Consider the following 21485-nt stretch of genomic DNA (forward strand, 5'->3'; position numbering starts at 1 on the left):
GTTGAAATATGAGACACTGACATTGTTAGACTTTTTAAATCCTTATCTTTCTGTGGGCAAACAAATTTATATTTGACCAAGATGGGGTATAGAACAAACTACAAAGTACAACAACAGCTAAGATTATTTATATGCATTTACTAAAACAGTTGTGGTAGGAAATCTGAAAGAACCAATGCCAGAAGGGAACTATAATCTCAACTTCAAAGTAAGCAGAAAGATGGGGCACAAGTCAAGCAATGTGGTCTCCTGAGCTTTATCTGACATATATAGGAAGAATCCTATAACACTCTTTCTCTCTTTTAAAAATGCCTCAATGAAAAGTGGCTTTGGAAGCAATCATTTCCACTAAACGACCTTGTTAGAAAACCTTGCTTTGTGCCCCAAATCATTAATGAAACTTCAAGGTCCCTGTATGTGCTTAAACATACAAGGTGACAACATTCAGCAGGGAACAGGCGTGTTAAATTCACCTACTTAGTCCTTCTTAGTCTTAACCCTATGCAGGTTGAAATATGAAAACGGTTGGGGGAAAGATTACAACAGCTCAAAAATAATTTTGTTAACCTAAAATATTTTATTAAAACTCTAAAGTTTATACAGAAGCGAAGTTAAAATGATCTTGGCAGACTTTTTCTACCTTTCTCTCTTGTTTCTGAAAACTTGTTAATGTATCATGGGAAACATGTTGCAAAAATTCTCCCTGCCATATGGAAGGGCTCAGTAGAAGGTTGGATCCTCTCTTGATTGTATACACATTGCGACAAGTTATTATAGTCAGCAAGGTGGCCTGTTAATGTGGTCTCTATGAAAGACAGACAAACAGGTATGTAGACAGAGACTTCAGGTAGCAATATAGGGTCACCAACATTATCTTCGCCATCCATCCCATTGTTATCCTGCCCTTCTTCTTAGGAGCTTGGGATAGCATACATGGTTTCCTATTTTATCCTCATAGCAACCTTGTGAGGCAGATTAAGAAAGAGATTGTGGTTGGCTTAACATCGCCCAGTACAGTGTGTGGCAGACAGAGAATTTCAACCTGCATCTACCTGTCCTAACTCAATATTTTGACCATGAGGCCACACTGTACTAAGTCCATTCAGAAATCTTCATCTGAGGGCCAAAGTAGACACAATACCAAACATCTTATTAGCAGCCACGTTCTCTCTCTGTTCCCACTACCGCTCTCAATTTTTACAATCCCACATAACTTTAATGGAACTTTTCAATTAAAAATTAAGAACAGGTTCATGGGATGATGTCCCCCGGGACAATGCTGAGGGGAGGAAATAATTAAACCTCCCCTCTCTGCATGCTGTGGTCTGAGAAGGGCTGTGGCTCTGCATTTATTTGCATGCAGAAGGTCTCAGGTTCAATCGCTGGCCTCTTCAGGTAGGTCTGGGTGAGATTCTCTGTCTGAAATCCAGGACAGCTGCTGCCAGCCAGGGTGAGAAAGCACTGAGCAAATGGGTCTTCATTTAAGTATCCTGACTTAAATGGAGTTCAGCCTATACTCGAGTAGGACCCTGGCAGAGACACATGCTTGACTGGCATGTTCCCTCCCTGCTGGTCGATCGTTCGGAAGCTTCATAAGCTTTTTTCAGTCCGAACATCACAGCGACCGATGCCAACCAGCACCTGCACACTTAGGGATCCACAGAGTTTGCGCAGTTTGTGTAACAGACCCAGCAACTCAGCATTTTGGCTAATCTACTTTATTTACATATAAACACACACAGAGCACTACAACATGGCTCCCTCTCTCTGTAGCATCAGACAGCAAAGAGAAAAAGAACAAAGGACAATAGTCCCACTTCACAGAACACAGTAACACAAACATCCTGTCTTCGTCACTTCCCACTCTGTGGAGTCAAAACATTTACCGTAATGTGATAGACAACAATCCCATGACTGCAATCATGGAGCAGGAATTCTAACACTGACTCCATTTAAGGCAGCTTCCTAATTTCCTAAATCACTCTCACATACCTGCTGTTATTACCATTATCATGATTCACTTCAAAGTGGTTGGAAGCATCAAATCTAGCATGGCCCTGAATGAAGATAAGAAACGTATTAGTATTTCCTGCAGTCTTATATGTCTCACATTGCCACAAAATCGCACATGCTCACTTTTGGATTATGTATGAAAATCACAGAAATGCATTTCCTGAACACAGTGAACCTAGAGAGCAATGATCAGCAAAAGATTTTTGATTTATTATCATGTTATTGTGCAAGAAACATCATCCTCCCATGTTGACCAGCTAATCGCTGGATTAAAACAAGCTGAAACGCATATTCCCCATAGTCCTAATTAGCAGCTGTTTCTCCCATGAAAAGATTCCAGTTTACCAACCAGAAGTTTAGCCTCCTATATTCAATTGTAACTGCTCTTAACAAACTGTGGCTCCAACTTTGATTATAAGACATAATAATAGGCTTTGGGTATGGACATAGATATAGCTTTTAACATCACACATGCCTTTCCATGAAACAAAACTTGAAACTGCAGTCATTGGTTCAGAACTGCATTTACACAAAGTGGAAGTAATTTATCTGTGTGGTGCAGAAATAAGTTGAAGTGACCGCCTCAGGCAGCAAGATTCACAGGGGCAGCAGATCGAGACTCCAAGGAATGTGACAGTAATGGCTGCGGTGTACTTCTTAGAGGCCAGATCTGCAACCTGATCAACAGCCCCTCAAATGCTGCCTCTATAGTGGCCTCTTTGTGAATAGAAGGTGTATCTGGTCTTCTCCCACCTTTGTTCTCAATGTTAATCTTCACTCAACCCTTCTTCCCTGGCTGGTGTGTGTGTGCCATTCTGTGGCTTGCCTCAGGTGCCAAAATGTCTTGGGCTGGCCCTGGTCCCAAGCTATGATTTCTGATGAAGTGCCTCTAACTCCAAGAGGATTTGGCCATTATCCCTAACATATATTTCCCCTCAACAGTTCTCCCTGAGATTTCACCGACACACACAGAGTTAATGCCTTGCTTTACTGCAAAGTTTTAGCAATTAAATACGGAGCAAAAGCAACAATAATAAGCAGATTGTGTAGGTGGGAGCTGAAAAGGATGAGGGCATGATTGAAGGCTTGGAAGGCCATTTACCTTATAACACTTTTAAAATTCAAAAGATTAGTGTTAATCACATGGATTCTGCTGGCACTTGGTAAGTCAATTAAAATCAGAAAGATGCTTTAAGATACAGGGTGTCAAAGTTTCTTCCTAGGGAAAAGATATCATCCATGTGTCTGCTGTGAACAGCTTTAGAGACATTTTGAATAATGCTTCCCCCCCGGAATAATGAACTTTTTTATCCCACATTGCAACATGGCAGTGCCTTTTCAGGGATGAATAATTTATCGCACTTAGAATTGTGTTGTTGTGGCAATCATAAATTGTCTAGGAGTTTCTGTTGGGGGCTCTGTTATTCTTTTTACTGCCCCTACTGTTTAAAATAAACCTGTTGGCTTTTTTTAAAAAAATGGGGGGGGGGGGTTGTTTTGTTTTTAAATCATGGGGCATAGGATGTGCCTGGGAAGAGAGAAGCTGGTGAGAGCATGCAGAGCAATTGCAGTACAGTGGTACCTTGGGTTAAGTACTTAATTCGTTCTGGAGGTCCGTTCTTAACCTGAAACTGTTCTTAACCTGAAGCACCACTTTAGTTAATGGGGTCTCCTGCTGCCGCTGCGCCACCGGAGCATGATTTCTGTTCTCATCCTGAAGCAAAGTTCTTAATGCGAGGTACTATTTCTGGGTTAGCCGAGTCTGTAACCTGAAGCGTATGTAACCCGAGGTACCACTGTAGTTCCGGGTAGGGGAGGTATGGGGGGCAAAGGTTAAGGGGACATAGCACAGACTGTTAGTGACTCTCCCTTAACTTGCATATAATGAGAAGGTCAAAAACTGAGAGTTTTTTATGTGAGTTATAAGGAGGATGTAATAGCAGCAGGTTGGAAAAGCAAAAGGAGAGAGGCATGCTGGATCTTTTCTTGCAACCAAGGCTGTAGCTATGTGAGAAAAAAAGTCTTTTTGGGGGTGTTGATGCTGTGAACCTCTCCGTTGTAGGTTGTATATATGTGTAAGTAAGCCATATATCATAAAGACACCACAGTCTCCACAAACCTTGGGTAAGTGCCTGGAACCCCTGGAATCTCGCACCGCTCAGAGACTGGGGTGGGGTGCAACAATATTTCTGGGGCCAAACTCTAGGCCTATTAAGATGTTAGTAAACTATATTCATGTTGGAAGCAAAGGGCTGCCTGTGCCACCCACTCTCTCTTTCCTTCTCTTATTGAGCAGGATGGTCTGAAGGAGGATTATAAGCATGTTCAGCTGGACACTCTCATGGTCATCTCTGTGGGTGGGAGCCTTGATCGACCAAGGTTCCTGATTATGGGGAAGACTGTAATTGCGTTCGGCTGAACATGCTTAAAATCTTGTCCTTAGACCTTCTGACTCAAGGAACAGTTTGGGGGTCAATGCATATGGTGCCTTACTCCCTCAACAGATGCAGTTTAAGAATGACTGAGCAGGACTTGCATCTCTCCGAAAGTCCTCATCACTACATTCTGGTACAAAATAGTAAGCAGGTTCACTCAAAAGGAGCAGTCTTGCAAATAATTCCCTGGTCTCGTCATTGCAGCACCAGCACCTTATGATAAACAGTATCAAAGGCCACATAGGGAAGAATCGATAAGGAACAATTAACAGAATTAACATAATCAATAAGGTACAATTAGCCTTATTGATCTCCAGGCAGAGATTGTTGACCAAGACCACGAGTGCAGTCTGAGGCCCATGTCAACACCAAAAGCCAGGCGGGCAAAACTCCACACAAAAAGAAAGGGGGGGGGGAATAGTTTTCAGATGTACCTGAAGCTGCAGTGTAACTGCTCATCCAATAACCATCCTGGCAACAAGAAAGTGATGGTGATGGGGAACCAGATGGAGAATCCATATGGAGGGTTCAATTTTTCAGCATGTTTCTGAACAACTACCTAACTGAAGATATTGAGCACTTGAACTGCCTGAGAGACTCTCAAATTATCTAGTCAACAAAAGATTCAGCCTCTTTGGACTGGCTTTCAGCAGTCCAGATAGATGTGTGTCTGCTTCTCACAAGTCTCTAAACCAACTTCTCAACATGGGTGCCAGCTCCACAAATCAATTCAAATAATCAGGAATCTTCTAGTAGCATTTTATTTCACAGTTTTATGGGTTAAAAATGTGCTTGGTGGGAGACTTTTTGAGAGTTAGAACTGTGTGTGTGTGCGTGCATGCTATCTTCTTAAATGCGGCAAGCAAATAAATAATATCATGTCAAAGTATGAGTAATAATCTTGCTTGCCAAACTCAACATGGTGAGTATAGGATTTCTTTTTTTTTGGCTTAGATTCAGAACGCTACTCACATCCTAGAAGCGCCCTGCATACAGCAGACCTCAACAGAACAAAGGTATGTCCCCACTTCAACCCACTATAATGTGGACACTGCAGGTGGTGGAAAACCTCCAGACCTCTCTGCCTGGCTCTCTGAACTCTCCTCAGGCCTCCCTCCTCATTGGCTCTGCTCTCCACCTTTGCTGTTGTTGCTTGCCTGGGATATGTCATTGAATTGTGGGCTTGCCTCTTGGTCATCTGAATAAAGAAGGGGTGTGTTTGTGTGCAGAGACTAGCCTACTGTACAAAGGTAACATTTCCATGAACCCCATTTACCTCTGACTCTACCCACCACTTCCACGGGTCCCTGAGAAAAAGGTTTCTCAGATGGGAATGTGGACCTTGGGCTGAGAAAGCTTTCCCGCTCTTGTAATCTTCACTCTTCCTTCAGTTGATTTAAGTCCTCCTTAAATCAGGGAAGCAGGAAATATGTTTTGTTAGTCACGGGGCCATTGGCAGAGCAACCAGCAAAAGTTAATGCAAAATGGGTTTCATCACTACATCACCCTGCTTACACTTGTGCATATCTACATAAGCAGAATGCTGGTTTGGGTAATGTACACTGACTAAACCATATATACTGGTATCATTTTTATGGACTTGGAGCTTTCGGGGATTTCTTCACCACTGAGCTATTCTCCTTCCAACTATAGTATTTAATATTTCAACAGCTTGGTCCTAAGGGAGCATCCCAGAAAGCAGAAACTGGGGGCGGGGGGATGGCTTCCATCCTTAAATGTTGCCTGGATAACATATTAGGTTTTGCCCCCTGGATTTCTCCCAAAGTAAATAAACTGGGAAGGGAGAGGGAACACTGCTAGGTTTGGGTAATGCCTGTCTGAGGAAAATGTACAGCTCTTGAGTACTATATCTGCTGCCTTCCCAGCTGAAAGAGATTTGTGGCTAGCTCATCCATAGGCATTGATGGGGCATTGGGGAAGATAGGGAGCAACAATGAGGAACACATTCCCCCTTGTCATAATATTACGGACTAAAACGTCTCAAGACAGAAAATCTATTTCACATTCTGCAGTATTTATTTTCTCTCAGATGTTTCTCAACTAGGTCAGGAATGTTCAAACTGGAACCAGAGTGAGGGGAATGATAAAATTGCTAAAGTGTTTTTAGGCTGCATTAATAGAACCATAGCCTTCAAGTCATGGGAAGGAAGAGTTTTCCACTGTTTTCTGGCTCCAGTTAGAACCTAATTGGCATCTGGTTCTGGATACTGCATTTTTTAAAAAAGAGGCAGATAAATTAGAGCAGTTATAGACAAGGAGACTGCAGGGTTATAGAAAGCATGTCCTCTGGAGAAAGGTTCAAAGGTTTAGCTTGCAAAAGATCGGGTCAGTGGCCCAACTAGTCCAGCATGTTGTTCTCACAGTGGCTAACCAGATGACCATGGGAAACCTGATTGCAACAGCACTCTCCATCTGCAACTCCCAGCAGCAAGAATAGAAAGGTGGAGGTCAAGCATACCTGAAGGCCTGTCAGGTAGAAAAGGACATAGACTTATTCCCTGATACCACTAGATCTAAAGGGATCAAGTTATAGGAGCACTAGGTCTGGATTTCACGAGTTGAGCAGGGGGTGGCCTAGATGCCAGACCCCCTCCAACATTATGATGGAAATACTTTCCTAAATTTTACACAGAAACACAGAGCAAAGTTGTTGTTGTTGTTGTTGTTGTTTGTGTGTGTGTGTGTGTGTGTGTCTCAATCAACAAGGAATCATGGCAAATTCTTTGTGGAGGTGGCTGCTGCTGTTGTTGTTTTTGAATAGTGTTTCTTGGTGTGTCACGTTCTCTGTCCTGCAACCCCTAAGCTGGATTGCTGTCCTTGGTGCAACGAAGAAGTCTGCTCCATCCCCAGTTCTGAAGTAAGATCCAACAACCAGTCTGGTCACTTTTTTGGTGCCAAATGGGGAACGCACCATCCTGTCTTTCGCCTCAGGCAGCAAAATTCCTTGGGCCGCTCTTGTGTTAGGTTGCCATTTGAGGAATAACTCTGAGTGTGCTAAGACGATGGCTAACGTGGAAAAGAAAAAAGAAAAAGAAGTGAACCTCGTTCAGAACACCAAGTTCCAGGTGTCCATTTTTTAAATTCTTTATTGATTAAAAAATTACATATCTATATCCAAGTGTCCATTGTTGGATGATTGCCAACAGCTGCCAACCTACGCTCCCTCCTGCAAAACCAACAATAAGACTACTTGAAGCTTAGGTACTTATTAGAGTGTTTTCCTTTTGTTTTGCACTGATCTTTTCTCTCTTCCTAGGGAACAGAGATCCAGTAGTTGGAATCACATCCATAATGAACTGAGTGTCGATAGAGCAGGTTGCATCATTACAGAGCACGGGAGCCCTTTCTTATCCCCCTAGAAATATGGAGCAATGGTTATACAGCCTTAGGAGTGATGAGCTCCAGAGCGTCACATGGAGCAGGGTGGATCTGCATGTGCCAGAGCATAATTGACACAATCTGGGCCTCGGTGAATCTAGTTATACATTATTCAGGGTTTCCTCCAACACACTCCCTTCAAAAGAGCCCCTGGGTTTGCATTATAGGTTCTTTTCAATCAGTAGCACAAACTTGGGAGGCAGGAGGCTTAAGGTGTGCCCCGCAGTAAGCGTGCTTTTCGTCAGATCTTCTGCCCATGGCATACCGGAATCAAACAGCAGCTTACATGCAACACCAGAGCAGAAGCAGCTGTGTGTTTGGCTCATGCAGTAATACATTGACTTTTGATGCTCGTGCCCTTTTCCATATTGCATAGTATGTTTCTCCTTTTTGCACAGACCAGTATTTCAATGTGTTACAACATGAACAGGGAAACCTGCTCCTTCCAGAAGGGTTTACGTTTGTGCTGTGTGCATATTATTTCCTTGACACAGCAACCATTGCTTTTGCACCTAGGTTTGGTGGGCAGATGGCTGCAGTTTATTTCTGCTTCTTTCTTGCTACTCTTTAAAACAAGGGTGGAAGAACTTTTCTTCAGCCCATGGGCTGCAGGGTTGCCACCTTTGTTCTGGCAAAAGGCAGGGCAGGGTGGGGCGGGGCAGTTGGTGGACAACTTTCATCTTCATCTAGCGCTGAAGTGATGATAATGATAATAATAATGATAATGATAATGATAATGATAATGATAATGATAATGATGATGATGATAATAATAATAATAATAATAATAATAATAATAATAATAATTTATTTCTACCCCACCCATCTGGCTGGGTTTCCCCAGCCACTCTGGGTGGCTTCCAACAAAAGATTAAAAATACATTAAAACATTAGTCATTAAAAACTTCCCTAAACAGGGCTGCCTTCAGATGTCTTCTAAATGCCATATACTGTAGTTGTTTATTTCTTTTTTAAAAAAGATATTTATTGTCATTTTCACAAATTTTATAAAACATAAAAATCACAAAAGACACACACACACAAAAAAGAATTAAAAAATGGATACAAAAAAGCAAAAAACCACATGTATAACTTCATTCCCTTATGTTCATGAAACTTACTTTCCCGACCTCCTCATACCTCTCCTTACTGCATTCCATTCTCTAATTAATTCTCTTCAACAAATCCTTCCCTTAGTTTCTATTAAATTTTTAAGCTTTCTTTTCATATATACATAATAATTACAGCTAGCAACCCCTTAATTTCAGAATCAACATCGTCTTAACATTCGGCAATTTTACAGTATTTCTTAAGATAGTCTTTAAATTTCTTCCAATCTTCTTCCGCCGTCTCTTTCCCCTGGTCTTGGATTCTGCCAGTCATCTCTGCCAGTCCCATATAGTCTATAACTTTCATCTGCCATTCTTCCAAGGTGGGTAGTTCTTCTGTCTTCCAATACTTTGCGATAAAGTTGTTTATTTCTTTGACATCTGATGGAGAGGTATTCCACAGGGCGGGCGCCATTACCGAGAAGGCCCTCTGCCTGGTTGACTTCAAAGCAACCCACTACAATCTATTGCAGCCTAACAGGATGTCCCCTCTTGAATTTGTCACAGATGTACATGTGCACGCATATACACATGAACTTATAAATCTGTCTGTGATTGGCCACTTGGAGCTTAAATACATGAGCTTTCCCACACCCTCTCAAACACATGCATTTGGAGAGGATCCTTAACTTGGTGGGGGCGGGGAGAGAAGACCTGAAATGCAGGACAAAACTGTATCTATACAGGATGTAGCATTTTATATTGAAATTCAGGACAAACCTGCATTATACATGACAGGTGGTGACCCTAGTGGGTTAGGGGGCAGCACACATGCCAGTGGTGGGCAGAGAAGGACCAGATCCAAAAGTGAACAGAGCAACAAATGTAAACTTTAAAGAGAATGACACACACACAGAGGAGGGCATCCCATAGACAGCATGGTGCTGCTGACAACCTCACTGGTTGTCACCTGCTTTACCTCTAACATGGATGGAGTGGAGAGACAAGCCTTGCCAGATGATCTCAAAGTATGAATGCTCTGTCAGGTACTGTTTGATCTTGAAAGTATTTGGAAGAACTCAGAAGCTCTTTGCAGGCACTCAGAGCCTCCCACAATTGGAATTGTATGAGGGGAGAGGTGGAGAAGTGCTAGATGGGTTTGTGTCTCCGTTGTATCCCCATCTCTTCGCTTCCCTCCATGCATTGGAGGGCAAAGGCCTGAAGCGAAGAGCCTGCCAAACTCATGCAGGCTCCTTGAAGATTCACAGCCCTGCACTCCCCCTCATTGCAAAATGGCTAGAACAAGTGAAGAAGGCTCCAAGTTCATTCTAAGCAAGGCATAAAGGTGAAAGGTTTGGAATTGGACTCCTCTGCTTGGATGCTTGCTTTCCTTTCCTCTCTCGCCTAGAAACTGATGTGGTTGCTTTCAAAGTGGCTGAATGCCAAAGCTATACATAGTGCCAAAAAATCAGAATTAATGTGTGGACGTTGCAATCTTATTTTAAACATTTCCAGCATTGTACTTCTGTTTCTCAGAATTGTGAATAAACATAACTTTTTTCTTCTTTCTTTTTTTAATAATGCGGGTGAGCGGGTGGGGAATAGAAAATGTGATCAGATTTATAAACACACTTTCCTAACCAGAAAATGCACTTCAGAGCTGAGATCCAAAGAATAATTGCCAGCTTGGAACTTCTTGCCCAAGAAGGGTGCAGAGTCTTCTCCTCCCAAAGCAACCCAGTTGATAACTTAGGGAGTCTTCAGAGAACGACCTTTATGTCACTAAATAGCTCAGTTGGTTAGAGTGTGGTGCTGATAATGCCAAAGTCGCAGGTTCGATTCCCATGTGGGGCAGCTGCATATTCCTGCATTGCAGGGGGTTGGACTAAATGACCACCAAGGCCCCTTCCAACTCTATGATTTTATTGTAGCACAATTAGCAAGTATTAGAGACCTGGGTCACATCTACAGCATACCTTTAAAGCCCATTTAAAAGCACAGGAAACCCCTCCCCCCCACAAAATTCCTGGGAACTCTAGTTTAGAATTCAACAAGCTACAACTCCCAGCACCTTTAGCAAACTACAGTTCCCAAGATTCTTTGGGGAAAGACTTTGCTTCATTTGTATGGTATGGATGTGACCTCAGAAAGCAGAGATGCCGGTCTTTAGAGTGTACATCTAAAACAGCTCTTTGCATCCTGGCTCAGGTGTTTTGAAAACGGCAGCCACCTCCTTTGTAAGTCAAAGCTTCAAATCAAGACTGCTGCCTCCATCCAATACCAGACTTAATTGGAAGCATGTGCTTACATGACATATGGGTTGGTGTTTTTTGGTGTGTTTTTTTGTCAATGGAACAGAAGGGTACGTGTCAAGTTGAGTGCAGAGTTAGGAGAATTTGTACTGCTTGGCAAGCTCTGGTGTTTAAAAAACACATAACCCTGATTCTATGTGTTGCACTCAATATTTGCAACCTCCTTAGTAAAAGAAAAATCTCCTCTCTCTGCCTGTTTCTATCACGTTTGTGACAGATAAGAAGAGCAACAGCCAAAGTGTACTAATATTTCAGGAGTGGTATATATTCATTGAAGGGGGAAAAGAAGCTGTTTTTTATTTGCGGTCCATATGGTTTTGATTTTTTCACTGTGTCTTGATCTGCCTTTCCTTATGAATAATGTCTTTACATTCAAAAGCCCCATATTTCTTCCAGCTTGCAGGAACATTTGTCTGCTTATTTCTACTATATTCACTGCTGGAGATAGTACTCTGCACCAGGAACTGGGCCATGACATAGCAGCATGCTTGCTAGACAGAAGAGAAAAACCCCACATTTCCCCCCAAAACTTCCAAGCCCAAACGTAAAACCCCAATGCAGTTTTGTAGGAAGGGATCAATAGCTCAGCTTCAAATCTGCACATGGAGGTGCCCTGCTTATGCAGAGTTGCTTTTAAACTGCATCCTTGTGTAACCTTCTGCAAAATACTTTTAAGGTAAAGGTAAAGGGACCCCTGATCATTAGGTCCAGTCGTGACCAACTCTGGGGTTGCAGCGCTCATCTCGCTTTATTGGCCGAGGGAGCCAGCGTTTGTCTGCAGACAGCTTCCGGGTCATGTGGCCAGCATGACTAAGCCGCTTCTAGCGAACCAGAGCAGCATATGGAAACGCCGTTTACCTTCCCACCAGAGCGGTACCTATTTATCTAATTGCACTTTGTGCTTTCGAACTGCTAGGTTGGCAGGAGCAGGGACCAAACAACGGGAGCTCACCCCATCGTGGCGATTTAAACCACCAACCTTTTGATTGGCAAGTCCTAGGCTCTGTGGTTTAACTTACAGCGCCACCTGCATCCCTTCAAAATACTTTTACTATGCTCTTATTCAATCAGTGTTCCTATTCAGGGTCTCTGGAGGGACTCACAAAAAAAAGACATGCAGAGCAAAAGTTGTGTAACACATCAAAGAATAACCTGTCATAATCATATGCAAACATGCACAGTATGCATTGCACATGAATGCTATAATAGAACATTGGAGTACTGTGCTTCTAACATTCTTTCTTTCGACTGTTACCACAGAATCTCCTTACCTGGTTTTCTCTCAGTACCAAGAGTTTTCCTTTGAAGGCATGGTTTGATGGCCACCAATCGGGGAAACTGTATCTCTTAGGCAGCCTTCTTAAAATGGCTGCAAGTGCCAATAGTTCCCCTGAGAAATAGAACTCTCCAGGCCCTCTTCCTAGAGGTTTTCAGAAAAGAGGTAAGCAGGGTCCCATCTTGTGTAACCACCAGCTCTTCACTGCACTGGGGACTGGGGAGGATGATATAACTGTATACTCACTGCACATAATGGTGTTTGTTTCATGCTTCAACTCCCTTCAGTGTGTAGAATTATCAGAATTATCAAACCCCAAGTGGGTTACACTTGAACTGGCAGTCCTTTTTGCTCCAGAAAAGTCATCTCCCAGAGCTTGAGAGTTGCCTCCCATGAAAGATTGCTGCTTAGAGTAAGGGTTGTGGCTCAATGGCAGGACCTCTGCTTTGAATTCAGAAGGAATTAGGTTCAACATCCACGTTGGACTGAGAAGGACTCATGGCTGAAACACGAGAGATGCTGTCACTCAGTGTTGACAATACTGAGCTAGGTTGGCCCAAATGGTCTGACTTTGTATAAGACACCTCCCTCCCATGTTTGAAGGTGGTTTTCTATACAGACATACCTTGGATTTCAAACGCCTTGGTACTCAGACGTTTTGGCTCCTGAACGCCGCAAATCCAGAGGTGAGTGTTCTGGTTTGTGAACTTTTTTTGGAACCTGTATGTCCAACAGGGCTTCCACGGCTTCCAATTGGGTGCAGGATCTTCCTGCAGCCAATCAAAAGCCACACTTCAGTTTCTGAATGTTTTGGAAATCGAACAGACTTCTCGAATGGATTCTGTTTGACCATCAAGGTACGACTATACTATGTTTCTATGCTTAAAGTACATTTGGACTTTTTTCTCCCTGTGTGACCAGAAGCACTTTGCAGATGTGTGTCAGAATGGTGGTGGGTCACTTGACAGCAGCAGAATTCCACTTCTCCTGCATTCCCATTGAGGTCCTGAAGTTGCAAGCTGTGGCATTCACTTCAGTGCAACTGGGCATCCCAGAGTCCTCCATCTGGAGCAGATTGCTGAACTAACATGACAGACTGGCTCTGTGGGCGGAATCTCAGCCAGTGTGTTTTTCTCCTGCTCTCGCTCCCCTCCCCAGTCACTTCATGTGGGCAAAGTATGTGTTTGTGTGTGTGTGTGTGTTTCAAGAAAGGGCATCTATAAGTGTTCTGTTTACAGTTCCTATGCAAACGTTCTTCCTCTCTAAATATGTGTTCTGCACACAAACCCAAGGTACAACGTTCCATTGTGAAACAGTTGCTCTCTAAAATGGATATCAGCCTGTTTCAAATCATCAGTCATTGTTTTGTCAAAACATTCTGGCATTGTGAGATTATGCCAAGTATGTGTAAAATTGGAGCACTGTGAAATTGAAAACCTATGTGCGAAAGAATGCCGCATTTGTTTATATAAATGTATATATTTTAAACCATAGAGGCTAGATAATTCTGAATGCTAGTTGTGGGATGCAAACAGTGAGCTCCTCTGCTTTAGGCCATAAAACTTGGTTCCCAGTGCAAAAGTTTTCATAGGCTGCTAGCTATGTGAGCCTGGGGGACAACACTGGGTAATTTTAAAATGGCTCCAGTATGGTTTACTTTGCAGTAAAAGCAAGGGGGCTTCTGGAGGTCTGCCTGATCAATATTGGCCAAAAGCAAACCAAGAAATAATGGGTCGAAAACAACAGGGAAACTGAAAACGGCACAAAAGTCAACTAAAAACCAGGTGCAGCAGCAACAGTAAAACACTGCATTGCAATGCCTGAGCAAATAACACCATTTTTAACTGGCACTGAATAGTTAAGAACCGTGTGTACATAAGGTAAGGACATAGGGACAAGACTCCACAGTCTTGAGTGTCCAATTCCCTGATCACCAACTTCATGATGTCATCGGATAGTGAAACTTATAGAAAGACCTCACTCAAAGGCCTCAAGTCACAGACAGGATTATGTGGGAGAAAATGGTCCTTCAGTTTCAAATGCCCCTACCACATTTTAATCCTTACAGACCACCTTTTGATTTATTTCTTTTTATTATGCACACTTCAAAGCATGACAATCACAGCTAGGGAGAAACTAACGTCTCTGGAGGCAAATTCTGGAGAAGTCTTTTCTCAAGGCCAAATCTGGGGTGATACTTGCCTGTAGGGACTCAGCTATACAGCTGCAAATAAAAGGTTTTAAGTGTGTTTTAAGTGCAATATACAATGTGACACTAGATGGCAATTATGGAAAATTCAATGCATTTTTAAAAACATTTTTATAAAAGCATTTTGAGAATGTCTTTTATATGTGTGTATATCCCACCTAGATGTTTAGATATTCCTTATTGTACAGTATAATGTTTAATGAATTATAAAATTTGCCTTGGCCCCTTCAAGTTGACAGGGCTTTTAATGAATATTAAAAATTCATACACACACACACACATAAATATAAATATAAACGTTGCCTTGAGAACAGTTATTTTCAGCTTCTATCCAAATTTCTTTGCAGACTCATCACAGCATGCAGTTGCCAACCTTGGCGTCTCAAATTTCATTGGTGCCATGTGCAACACCAAAATCTGTTGTGTTCTCCCTCTTGCCTTCATAGTTATGGCACCTGCTGCAGCACCCCATAAGTTCTAGAGGAGCTGGGAGCTGGGGGCACTGATATGCAGTGGTTCTGCTCCTTCCTTCTGGTCCGTGTCCAGAAAGTAGTGTTGGGGGATGAGTGCTTGGACCCCTGGGCTCCCACTTGTGGGGTGCTTCAGGGTTCCGTCCTTAAAAAGCACCTTAAAAAGATGCTTTTTAACATCTACATGAAGCCACTGGGAGAGATCATCTGGAGGTTTGGGCTGGGTGTCCACCAGTATGCAGATGATACCCAGCTCTACCTTTCCTTCAAATCAGGACCAGTGAGGGCAGTGAAGGTCCTATGGGGCTACCTTTGAAGGTTACTCAGAAAATACAACTAATCGAGAATGGGGCAGCTAGAATGGTGATTGGGAGTGGCCACCGGGACCAAAATACACTAGTCCTAAAGGATCTTCAATGGCTCCCAGTACATTTCGGAGCACAATTCAGAATGTTGGTGTTGACCTTTAAAGCCCTAAATGGCCTCGTCTCCACCCTCATCTCTCAACCCAAAGAATGAGGTCCTCCTCCGAGGGTCTTCTGGTGGATTCCTCATTGCAAGTTACAAGGAACCAGGCAGAGGGCCTTCTCAGTAGTGGCACCCTCCCTGAGGAACACCCTGCTTTCGGATGTCAAGGAAATAACCAAGTATCTGACTTTTAGAAGACATCTGAAGGCAGCACTGTTGAGGGAAATTTTTAAGGATTGTTGTTATTATTATGTTTTTGGTTATGTTGTAAGCTGTACAGAGTGGCTGGAGAAATCCAGCCAAATGGGCGGGGTATAAATAAAATCATCATCATCATCATCATTCTGTTTCTTTGTTTTAAGATCACAGCTTGCTGAAAGGCTACAGAATTGCTTTGAACATAAGGGATCGATTTTCTGATTGTTACATTGTTTCAGCTCTAGAACAACATGCTTCTCTATTATGTGAAATTGTGACACCAGTCATGTCAGTTTTGTTCTCATAACCTTGGAATTCAAATTGTGATGATTTAAGTGTATTAGCTCATTTCTGATCAACATTAAAATATTTTTCCAAGACTGCGTGGTGAATGACAATAGCTCATAAATACTTTTCTTCTTTTCTGAGTAGAATAACAATGTTTATTCTTTGAGTAAAGAATTATTTTATTTCTCAAACAAGCAATCAGGGAAATAAAAGTTTGCATAGTGAGGAGAACACAGACAATGAAGCACAAAGAGCAAACACAATGTTTGGTGCCTTCTACAGGTTATGAATGACTCATAACAGCCTACCTTCCCTGCTGTTACTTTCTCTCCCTTTTCCGATATAACAAACGGAAACATTGAGAACACCCGTTTCAGACCACACCATAGCTTTTTAAGACTTTTCTGAGAATTTGTTACGATGATTCTAGCTGGGCAGTTCTGAAAAATCTGTGGATAATCAAATTATGAGAAGTCTCAAGGACAGCACCTATATATACATGAAATTATTGTGCATGGTAGTTATAGTAATGGTAACTTTACAAGTGTAGTGGCAGAGCCAGCCCCTACCATTTGACAGAGTGAGATATCCACCTAAGGTGGCAGATACTGAGCGGTGTGGAGCAGACAGAACTGTGTGTTCTGCAAGATCTGCCCTGGACCCCCTAAACAAGCCTGATGGCTTCAGGTGGAGCAGAATATGCTTTCCTATGGCCAGTGTTGAAATGAGACTCAAATGCCAGAATGGTTGGCTTCTGTTTGGGACAGAGGATGGGGAGAGCCACCTTGTCCTTTGCCTCAGGCAGCAAAATGTCTTGGGACAGCCCTGTATAGCAGACATTTGATGGACAGGGGGGTGGCACTATTTGCAGATTACCATAGTATTTTATTCTTTATTACCATCTCTTTCTGTTAACCGCTTGGAGTCTATTGTTGAGAGGAAACTACAAAGCTACGAATGATGATGAAAGAGAAAACGGTGCTTGAGTCGTGAGAGAAAAAGCGGGGGAAGGAAGGAATGAGATTCACAACACCCATCCCAAACTCTTTACAAAAGTTAACACTCCCAGCTTTAAAAAATGGCAGCTAATGTTGCAATCTTAGGCATGACTACACAGAAGCAAGTCCCATTGAGTTTGATGGAACTCCCATTAGATACAGAAGCAGCTGGCAAAAGTAATACTGGTAACTGTACAAGATACATTCTTAGGAATCATACTTTTTGGTCGCCAAGTCTATGAAGCTCTGAACCCAGGGAATTGGGTTAAAGCCTCAGCGCCTAGGACTTGCCGATCGAAAGGTCGGCGGTTCGAATCCCTGTGGCGGGGTGCGCTCCCGCTGCTCGGTCCCAGCGCCTGCCAACCTAGCAGTTCGAAAGCACCTCCGGGTGCAAGTAGATAAATAGGGACCGCTTACCAGCGGGAAGGTAAACGGCGTTTCCGTGTGCGGCTCTGGCTCGCCAGAGCAGTGATGTCACGCTGGCCACGTGACCCGGAAGTGTCTCTGGACAGCGCTGGCCCCTGGCCTCTTGAGTGAGATGGGCGCACAACCCCAGAGTCTGTCAAGACTGGCCCGTATGGGCAGGGGTACCTTTACCTTTACCTTTAGTCTATGTACTTAGATCAGATTGCTAAGCCATCTTCATCTAACTAAGGTGGTGGAACTGAATTCCTGCATTATAGTATATAACATAAATCACCATTATGAAACAATGAGAATTTTGTAAAAAAAAAAAGAGAGAAAGAGAGAGAGAGAGAGAGAGAGAGAGAGAGAGAGAGATTCCATCTGAGTTTCTACTATTGGATTCATAACTCAACAAGCAAATTATGATGTATGGTAGAGCCAGTTTTCTCATCACTATTCAAAACACGGAAGCTAAAACTTCAAAATTGTGCTTCAGTCCCTCAAGAGATCTGTCCCCAGTCAAGAATAGTCTAGAAATCACAAGCCACTACTTCCATTTTCTTGCATCTATATGGACAATACCATGCCTGCATGTAGATATAACGGGTAGGATGCAATTTAGTTGCATTCAAGTTATGAGCCTTCTTTGTGAATTGTAGACCCCCATTAATGATTATTATTTCTACAAGAATAAAAAGAAATTAATATTTTAAATGACCATTTAACCATTCCACCCTACTGTTACGAATCTCTTTGAAATGAAATTGGCAAATGGATTCTTAATGACCATATTTATATGGAAATAACAGGGATTGGCGCTTCATTTCTTTTAATTATTTGAAATGGCACCATGTGGTCTAAGGGGGCAAAGCTTAGGGTGCAGATGATCAAACATTTTCAGTCCCTTTTTCCAAATTAATGAGATCCGTTTAACAAGGAAAAATTGCTGAAGTATTCTAAACCATATTCTCACCCCCTTCACCCGCCGCAAACTGCAAAACTATTGGTTTCCTGTAGTCATAAACTCATACAACAGCACTATAACTGAGAAAAAAGGACATTGCCTATAAAATAGCCAAAGAAATAAAGGAAAGGGAATATGTCAGCATTAATATCCAACAAGTTGGTGATTAGTCATAGGCTTGATAATTAAAATATGTATATGCTTGCCTCAGAGATGGTAAAGAAATGTAGTTAAAAGACTGCAAGCAGGGTTCACAGTAGGAGGTTTTTTAAATATTATTAATTGATGGATGAGTTAAGCTGCATTGGCTGAAGAAAATGTAAGAATGTGAAGGAATGGAAACGAGACAGGAGTTGCTGGTTCAGGTGGGCTATGTACCAAACTCCCATGAGCTTCACAGAAATCTCTTCTATTAGCAAGCATATGCAAAACACACCTGACACATTCAAGACTTTGCCCTTTGCCTTCCTCCAATCCCGACTCCCCATGGGTGTCGCCCAGTTATTTGCGGAAGCTGTTCCATCCACATCATGTTCTCATCAGAGGGGAAATCAGCAACCTTTGCAAAAGAGACAAAGGTCAAGGACAGCGCACAGCACATTGCAAAGGAAACAAAAGGTGAGAGATAGGTCTTATGGTGGCGTGTCTTATGGTGCCCCCACCCTGTGGACGCAATCCCTACAGTGGTGAAGTTGCTTCAGTTTCAGGAGTCAATAAAGAAGCTGGTCTCTTTGACTGGCCCTTGTGAGTCCCCTGGACACCCCCTCTCCCTACCCTCTCTGGATGGAGTATAAAGCAAAATGGACATTCATTTCTCTGTCCACATTTCTCTGACTCCACCTACCACTGACATGTGGCCCATGGAAAGTTGTCCAGAAGAGAATATGGCCCCCAGACTCACAATAGTTCTCTGTTACCGGTTTAGACTGCTCCCCTGTGATTTATGCTACAAAAACTTTGGCCCAAGAAATCTGTTCCACCTATCCAAAGTGCTCATTCTATCTTGTTGTCCAGCGCTTTCATTAATTTTGCCCATTAATGTTTCTCTTCTACCATTATTAGTCAAAATGGCCTAACCTCTGGCGGCATTCCAGCTCTGGAATTTTATCTACTTAAATTAAAACAGCAGTTCTGCTCATAAAGGAAACAATACCGGCAAGTCACATTCCTTCATTTGCTCGTCTGCTAACATTCTAAAGGCTAATATTTGATATTATTAATAATGCTAAAGTCAGGAGTTAAAGATTAAGCAAGGGATACAAGAATCCTCACAAAAGTTTAAAAATATCATTAGGTTTCTTTGTACAAGTATGCAAATCAATCTCTGAAATAAATCCCAGGAGAAAACTATATTTTAAAATATATTTGAATTCCTCTTTAGTGCTATTTAACCCTCGGTATTTTTCCTGCTAAATGTTTGCCCTCAAGCCTGCTGTGAAGAAAATAATGAGAGAAACTATTTAAATCCCCTAAAATATTGCCAGTTCTTCACTCATTACCTTTCAGCTGCCATGAGCAGCATGTAAAATCTGGTGTCTGCCCCTTTCAGTGAAAAATAGCCATCATGGATAATTTCAAAGACTGTATACAGATCCAAACCAATGGGTCTCAAACCCTTTGTCCAGTTCGGGACGTCCCCTACATTCAAAGACAGACCCCGGCTGAATGAGTGGACAAGACCAATAAGAGGTTCAATAGTGAAGAAGGCATGTGCTTTAGAGGAAAGTGAGAGGCAGGTGAGGCCTGGGAAGGTAGTGTACGAAAACCACTGGGGACTAACTTGATTAATAGAATGTCTGGCATCTGGTGGGCTGTGCTTTTGTGTTGTGCTCTGGAATCAGATCCTCCCTTTGTGTGTTCAGTTAAGTTCAGTTAGAGAGACCAACTGTCATTCTTGCCTCATGATGTTGCTCTAGTTTCTCTCAGATAAATTGTGTTACAATTTTCTTTATTATTAAAGCTTTGACATATATGTGGGCTGCTTACTTTGCTGAAAGAAAAGAAACTCTGCTGAAGGATGGTGGAATATTCTAAACTGGTTGAGGGAGGGGATATTCCCAGTCTTACAGGAGGACTGATTTTTTAATTACCCCCACTCTCCTCAACAGGTAGTCGTCCATCTAGCACAGGCATGTCCAAAGTCCATTTTGGGGACTTAATCTGGCCCGCTGGTTGGTGTAATCCAACCCCTGTGGTAGTTAATTTTCTGGGGTAAAATCCTAAAAAACCCTCAACAGTTTAAATCCTAAAAAAAGGTCAACAACTTTGGTTGGCCCTTTGGTTGGCCCTCACGGTCCTTCACTTCATCAAATCTGGCCCTCTTTGAAAAAAGTTTGGACACGATTCTAGGAGAAGGAAAACTCTGATCCTAAACCTCCGCTGCCTTGCGGGATATGTTCAGGAGAAGAAAATACTATGGAGTAAGCCCTACACAAATCCAAAGTGGAATCGCTAAGATAATAAGAGATGGGTCAGTACGGTGAAGCCAAGCAACCTGCTTCAGGAGGTATCATAAAGCAACAGGACCAGCGTAAAACATCTAGCTATCTCAAGTGAAGGACAAGATGGTTTTCTTCATTCCATGTACTAAAGCTGACTGGACTGTCAACTGTTAACACTAGAAACAAGGCAGCATATTCTACTACATCTGAGGACAGCAAACTGGCTGCTGGGGCAGTCTGTGTGGTGTACCCAGTCTTTTGGTACCAGAAATGGCAACATGTTTAAATTAAATACACAGCTTTTCATCCCCTGAGAAGTCTGACCTGTAGTGAATAGGGCCTGGCAGAGGCAAACTTCTTGGTTGAAAAGCACTCCCATCCGTATGCATAATGATGAGAGTAACCCAGTACCTCACTTGACTGATTAACAATTTAAATTCTCAATTTTAGAGGTTCAAATTAGTGTTAAATCTCCTTTAGAAGCTCTAATGAATTTAATTAAACTAATTAAATTAAGATTTTTCAGCATCTTTTACAACTTTATGTTTTAGGGACAATTA

General features: G+C 42.4%; 1 long non-coding RNA gene across 1 annotated transcript; it reads right to left on the reverse strand.

Annotated features, from left to right (window-relative positions):
* Positions 1-673: 673 nt before the first annotated feature.
* On the reverse strand, positions 674-21233 carry LOC310846655. Its single transcript, XR_014565413.1, has 6 exons — positions 20916-21233; positions 19984-20122; positions 18921-19043; positions 16426-16566; positions 1993-2057; positions 674-805 (listed from the first exon to the last, which is right to left on the reverse strand). It is a non-coding gene; the product is annotated as an uncharacterized lncRNA (long non-coding RNA).
* Between the last annotated feature and the right edge of the window lie 252 nt (positions 21234-21485).

Source organism: Podarcis gaigeae, assembly GCF_964106915.1.
Source record: "Podarcis gaigeae genome assembly, chromosome: 6".
Lineage (NCBI taxonomy): Eukaryota > Metazoa > Chordata > Lepidosauria > Squamata > Lacertidae > Podarcis > Podarcis gaigeae.